Source organism: Neofelis nebulosa, chromosome 14 (genome assembly GCF_028018385.1).
Source record: "Neofelis nebulosa isolate mNeoNeb1 chromosome 14, mNeoNeb1.pri, whole genome shotgun sequence".
In the NCBI taxonomy this organism is placed as follows: domain Eukaryota; kingdom Metazoa; phylum Chordata; class Mammalia; order Carnivora; family Felidae; genus Neofelis; species Neofelis nebulosa.
In genome coordinates this window covers 21,172,042-21,179,147 of record NC_080795.1, presented here as the reverse complement: position 1 = coordinate 21,179,147, position 7,106 = coordinate 21,172,042, and the positions used below count along the sequence as shown (strand labels likewise).

General features: G+C 43.9%; 1 long non-coding RNA gene across 1 annotated transcript; it reads left to right on the top strand.

Annotated features, from left to right (window-relative positions):
* The first annotated feature begins 1,074 nt into the window (after positions 1-1,074).
* Positions 1,075-4,069, top strand: LOC131494844 (uncharacterized). The gene is made up of 2 exons (XR_009253608.1): positions 1,075-1,163; positions 3,953-4,069. It is a non-coding gene; the product is annotated as an uncharacterized LOC131494844 (long non-coding RNA).
* Positions 4,070-7,106: the final 3,037 nt, after the last annotated feature.

Genomic DNA, 7,106 nt, shown 5'->3' with positions numbered 1-7,106 from the left:
CTTGACTGGAAGCCTGTTCCTCCCACACCCATTTTGTACATCCCCTCACCTCCCTCCTCTCTGGCAACCATCAGTTTTAAAACAATATTTTTTAAAACAATCTTTTTTTGATAAGCCACGGTTCGGCCACTGCACCGTCACCTGCACGTCGAATGTAAGGACCGTGCTAGGTGCTGGAATATTTTGGCTTCATAGACAGCAAGCTCACTGCAGCATCCAGGGACCTCGGAAAACTACCTCTGACTACTACCAACAAGGGATTAATCAAGATCCTTCTCTGCCTTGGGCATCATATCCTCCAGTTTATGAAATGCCGACCATAGTCTGTGGACTTCTCTATAATAAATTTTAAATGAGATTCATCAAGTCCTTAATGCACTCATTTACTTAACGATCTTGAGCACCAACTTTGGATTGGGTACTGTTCTAGCTTCTAGAGCCATTCCTCTTACGGAAGCCGCATTCCACATTCTTACATTCATAACCATTTTATCGAGATCATTTTCCACAGACTGAACAGGGGTTGGCATGTCTGAAAAGGCTTTGGGTTGTCTGGAGCCAGCAACCGCCATGTTATACTCAGTCCATTAGTGATGCCTGTCGACATATGTGGGATAGGGAGCAATCGTGTAGGAAGGCTTCCCTTGGTTTCACAGACACATGGCGATATAGTTCCACTGACCAGCGCTTGGTTATATTGGAAATCGGATACCTGAAGATTGAGTCAAGTAACGCAGAACACTGGAGGGTGTCCTCATGAACAAGGCACAAGACTGCATATGGCCATCTCTCCACATGGCCTCTAGCTACTCCCATCTACGCATGGCCCCAAACGTATGCATCTGCCCCAGCTATGGAGTGGAGACAAAGGCAGCAGGGCATTTATCATGATAGTTAACATTTATAAATGTCTCTTAAACAATGGAGAGCTTGGAGCTAATGGGAAGTGATTTTAGTTCAATTTCACCTATCATTCTGCGCAAAATGAAGAGTAATAGGAGAAACCCTGATTTATGAAGAGCCATTAGAGCCACAATGGCCTGGGTTCTAATTCTAACTACACGGCTTGCCACCTGTCTTGAGCGAGCTCCTCAATCTGAGTCTCAGTTCTCGCGTCTGTGACAGGAAGGTTATGCTGCCTATGAGCTCCTGTTCTTCTGACGGTTAAGCAAGATAAAGTGTCTATCAGGGTTCCCAGTACCAAACAGAGACCAAACAGCGTTAGAAATCTGCTTCTTGCTCACTTCCTACAGCAAAACCTTCTGCCTTCATTTATGACCGCAAAGAAACACAGGAGATCCGGATCAGAGTTCTGTAATCTCCGGCAATATGAAAGTCTCTATGTAATCTTTCAACCCATTTGCCTATTCAACTATCTGTAGGTCACATTCCATGTGAAAGGCCCTGTCTCAAGAAGGGCAACTGTCATCAGGCTCTTTATTATTACACCACGCTTTAATCTCCCATCTGTAGTTTTTAGGTAAAGCCTACAGTTGATTGCCTACCAAGAACATTCGAAGAAGAAAATCTTTTTGCACTTCCTAAGTATGTCCAATTTTTTCAAAGGCAGGATTCCAATCTCACAGTCAGAAAATGTGGTGTTTAGGGTGGCAGTTATAATACTGTGACTATATTTCTCAAACCATAAATTGACATGTGGTCGGACAAGCATAAAGTGTACTTTTGGAGACAGTGGGATAGAATATTTGAAATCAGAACTGGAAAATTTGGGACATATGAAGGCTATAAATAGTGGGCAGAGACTGGGCTGGTTCCAACAGAGACTTGATTCCTACTGAGAACCACATAATTAGCCAGCCCCCATTTGTTATACATATAAATACCGGTACATAAGAAAGGCAATTTAAACCAGAAGGTAAACACGCCAAGCCTGTGCCAGAGGGCTGCCTGGCACACGCATCCTCTGTTCCCAGAGCTCCATACGGGATAAGGCCGCCCTGGGGAAACTGACAACATAGCTGGGAAAGAAACCTTAAAACCCAAACGTTCTCAGAGCAGTGTGTTCACGGACATGAAATGGTCATCCTCTGTCGTCCTACGGGAGGAAGGTAGAATGATTTTATAGAGGAAGTTTTAACAGGCCCATGCCTTTTCCCAGTGGGAGAATCCACTTTGGGATAAGACCCATTAGGAAGTTACTCCCGCGTAGACTGACAAAACAAAGCTGGGGTCAGAGTAAGACAGAAGAGAGCTGGGGCAAAGAGTAAAAGCAGGCAGCATGCACTTCACAGAGCGTACCTGAGGGAAGTTACGCTTTTTTTTATTATTATTACTTTCACACTGTATTTTAGAAATAAGGTACAGCACCTCTCTGCAAAACATAAGGACCTCGACACGAGACTTTGACCACTCCAACAGAATGGCCGTGGGTAAGATGTGTGGGGAATAAATTCATCAGCACGATGACAGAAATGGTCTATTTGAAGAGCATGACTCATGGCTGGCACATCCCAGACGCACTGCTAAGGGCCTTGCAAATATCCTCTCTCAATCTCCACAGCCCCTGTCATCATCTCACTTTTTACAGGTGAGGACACTGGCGTGGAGAGACATGCAGAGAACCCCACGCAAGTTCATGAAACTTCTAGCAAACTGTCCTGTCCGAAACTGAATCCATGTCTTCCAGTTCTGATTTTGTGATTCCCAGCATAACATCACAGCAAGAGGAAACGTACTTCAGGAAGGACCAGAGCAGAGACTCTTCTCCCGCCCTTCTGATTCCTTACAGCAAAAGCATCAGCATCACAACGGAACGCTTTGAAAATACAGGTGCTTGGGCCCCAGCCTGCCATTTCTGATCCAGAGCGCCTGGATCCCTGTATTTTGAAGCAACCCTCCTAGCCTCCCCTGACGATTCTCATACACACTTCCTGTGAAGGACTTCTTGACAAACTCGGCTGTATCTGGCTGAGCTGCTACGTATTTCTTAGTGAGGAGGCATTCGAAATCAACATTTAATATTACCAGTAAGCATTTGTTGTCTACCCAATATAAATCCACCTTGGATGAACGTGCAGTAGTGGCCACATAGGCCCACATCCAGGGTGGTGGCCCAGGCATTTTCGAAGCACCTCTCGAGATTCTGTATTCACTCATGTCCACTCTGGGTGACACGTTACTGAGTACTGCAGTAAGCCAAAGTCAGATGAAGCCAAATTCCAGGTTAAAGAGCACTCCTCATGGAATGCTCTGAGGATGGCCACGTTCTGAAAAATGGTGAGGAGAGGCAGCGGCAAGAGGCGCAGGTGTAGCGACGCAAGCACGTCTCAAGCGGCTTTGGGTAAATGGAACGTGTGAATTTTCAAATATGGAACACAGACTTGGATTAAAAGGGGAAAATTCCGAAAAGATTAATCCTTACAAAGTGCTCACAATAGGAAGGCAGAAAGCATCTTCGTTTGAAAGTTTTTGGTGCTGTCACCATGGAGATGTGTGTGAAAAAGAAATGGGACCAAAATACCCAAGTTCATATTTCTGTATAACCACGTCTCAGAGGTTATACATTGCTTACTCTCTTGAATGTGCAATAGAACAATGGAATTAAACTGGGCTCTTTGCTTGATAGAAAAGAACACGATGCCAAGGGCAACTTATATCCCTAACTGGTCTCTGCTACTCAGTGACTTCGGCAAAAGACATTAACTCCAATGCCTTGATTTCTCTGAAAATTTGGGGAGAGAGGAAGAAGGGGAATATTGGTAGATGAGAGACACCACATTTGTACTATACTTATGCTCTAATTGCTAACTACCCACAGTTATGTACATTCTGTTTTATGTGCTTTATAAGAGTCAGATGTGGAATCCCCTGTGGTAGTGGTTGTTTTAACTCTCTAGAAACTTGAAGGGAAGTTAGAACTAAAATGAAATGAAAGAAATAGAACTTAAGAATTAAATGTTTTGAATATTTTCCTTCCTAATTTGCTTTGCAGAAAAATGGAATGCAGAAGATCATCAATGGAGTGCTTTCAAGTGAATCACAATCACACGCATGTGCAAAACCATCGGTGAAGTCTATATGTGCAATTAAATGCCTAATTATGCTTAAAGAGCCCCTGCATTCTTTACTCCCTGACTATACCCTCAGGAAAACACACAGTGGCCTTCTGTCTTGAGTATGGGTTCTTTAAAGTGTTTAAATGCCATGAAAGTACAACTGTGTGCCCAATTAGGGGTGCAATTGCTGGGTCAAAGCATGAAACTCAGCCTATCCTCTGCCACGCTGGGTTAACTCTCCAGATTCTGGCTACTAACCCAAAGGGCAATATTAATCAGCTTCCTCTGTCATCCAGGGGCTCGATGAGAAGTATTGGATGCTTTATTCATTGCCAGTTTTAGAGACAGTACAAGGGCGGGGGGTGGGGGTGGAATGTCCGACTTTGGTGTTTCCTTCAAGGGCTTTTATTTACTTCCTCAACTAAATGATTGAAAATTATCCTCAGACACTGCTCTGCTGCATAGAGTCAGGTATTATGGCAAATGAGGACAAAAGGATAGGAACTTCTCCTTCATTCCATCTCTTAGTACTAATCCTGATCATGCTCTTTTTCAGCCCATTGAAGACAGTGGATTACCAAGATAGACTCACTTCTAAGGACCTCTAGCACATGTCCTGAGAAGTTTGTAGTAAGGATTTTAAAAATAGTGTATTTTCTCATTTGGAAGTCACAGATAAATCTTTTTCATCCAAAGGTCTTCCATCGGTTGGTCATCTACCTCCCTAGTTCCAACTGTTTCCCACAGACTTTTTAAGTAATTGCCAAATCAGGTCATGGTCAGTAGGGGGATGGGCTAGATGGAAAAGTCCAAAGCCAATGGTTAGGTAGCCACAGAAGAGCGGGTCTCACTGGTGGAGAAGACATGGGTGGAGGGGCATGGGGAACAGGCAGGGAGAGGAGAACTGGTGTCAGGTAACATGTAACAGTCATAGGAGAGATCTTTTGGAAGCCAAACTTTGAGCTCTAGGGAGACCATTGCAATAAAGGATTTGAGTCCCAGAGAAGAGGTAAATATAAGGAATCAAAGAATGACCCAAAGCAAAAGAAAGAAGCCAAAGAACTCCAATGCAGGATCAGAGTGTGAGGACAGGGTTTGGTCATGAGAAACAAGGTTAGAGGCCAGACATTGAGACTTTTCACTTGAAAACCTTTGACTAAACACTTGCCATGTGTCATATGGTAATTGTAGTGGTCAGTGTTGATAATACAACAGTAAACTGGTTTATAAAAGTAACGGTCAGGGGCGCCTGGGTGGCTCAGTCGGTTGAGCGTCAGACTTCGACTCAGGTCACGACCTCATGGTTTGTGAGTTTAAGCCCCGCGTCAGGCTCTGTGCTGACAGCTCAGAGCCTGGAACCAGAGCCTGGAGCCTGCTTCATATTCGGTGTCTCCCTCTCTCTCTACCCCTCCTCCACTTTCAGTCTGTCTCTCTATCTCAAAAATAAACAAAAACATTAAAAGTAATGGTCAGGAGGAGACCTGATAAGAGGCTTCGAATACTGAACCCACAGCAATGGACTCAGGGAATTCTTTAGCTCTCTTTACAGCTTCCAAAGTCTGGGATAATATGGAAGTGGTTTCTGCTAGAGGCATCCAAGAGCCATTGGATCAGGGCTCGAGTAGGACCCTGACTTTCTGGTATATGTTTACTCTTACCTCTTATTTGTCCAGGCTACTGCTTGTTTATATTCCCAGTCTTGTTTAAAGGAAGGAAGGAAGGAAAGAAAGAAGGAAGGAAGGAAGGAAGGAAGGAAGGAAGGAAGGAAGGAAGGAAGGAAGGAAGGAAGGAAAGAAGGAAGGAAAGAAGGAAGGAAAGAAGGAAGGAAAGAAGGAAGGAAAGAAGGAAGGAAAGAAGGAAGGAAAGAAGGAAGGAAAGAAGGAAGGAAAGAAGGAAGGAAGACAAAGTAAAAGGAAAGAAAGAAAGGGGGAAAAAAAAACCTGTCTTAACATGACTTACCTCCTTCCTAGTTGGCTTAGGAGCAAAAATTCTAGCTCATCATGAAACAGAACCTAACCTCTCACTCGCAAAGTTGCCCCCCACTGTATGGTGGGCACACAGAGCTCTCTGGGCCCGTCCTACCAACCTCCTCCTTGCTTTTGCCTGAAGAGCTCTGTGTGACTGGTCATAATCAAAACAGTTGAAGGGCTGGGAGGCCAGTCCCAGTCTCAAAAAGAAATGCAATGGCTGTGCATCAACATAAACATGCATGTATAAGGTAAATCTAAATTATTTAGAATTTATTCTTGTCATCAAAATAACCAACCTTGATGGATAGTAATAATTATATGGCAGGGATCAAAGATGTCGTCTCCCCTCTGATACTTGGAATTGTGCATGACAAATAACACATATGGATTTCTATTGATACATAGAATGGGAAGTCACAGGCTAGATTGTAGCTTGGCTGTATGGAAATCAGTGCAGTGCTAGGTAAACCTTTTTTTGCAGAGATCCACTTGGTCATAGTTATTGCTTATTAGTGGATCTAACATATTCATACGATTTTCCCGAACTGTAACCAATGAGTCATGACAATGACGTGGTTTCATTGAATTGGAGACAACACAGAGCTGGGAGAACCCCATACAGCTGAAGCTTTATTAGCCTAATGGGAAATCTGTCCCATGATAGATACAAGGCAAGATGCTAAAGTGGAGGCATTCAATGCCTGGGAAATCAGAATCATCTAGAACTAGATTCTGCCATGAAACTTTACTTTTGTAAACATCCAATGGGTTCAAAAGGACTGAGAAAATTTGGGGAGGGGGGTGCCCTGACACGCTATTACACAGGGGCTTCCTGGCTTTATTTGTGATCACTAACAAGCAGTCAACAGCACTGCCCTTGCCCCCAACATGTGAAGGGTCTCACATCAGGCACTTTCCTTCAGATTCTCATTCTTTCTCCCTTGTATGACCCAGAGGCTTTCCACCGATCTCCCCACTTATAGCATATCCACTTTGTCACAGACACATGTGTTAGAGTAATATTCTAAAAGCCAGACTCTGTTCATGCTACCCACTTGTCCACAGCCTCAAGGACTCATCTTTACCTAATATGACAACTGTCACTGCCATTTGCTGACCG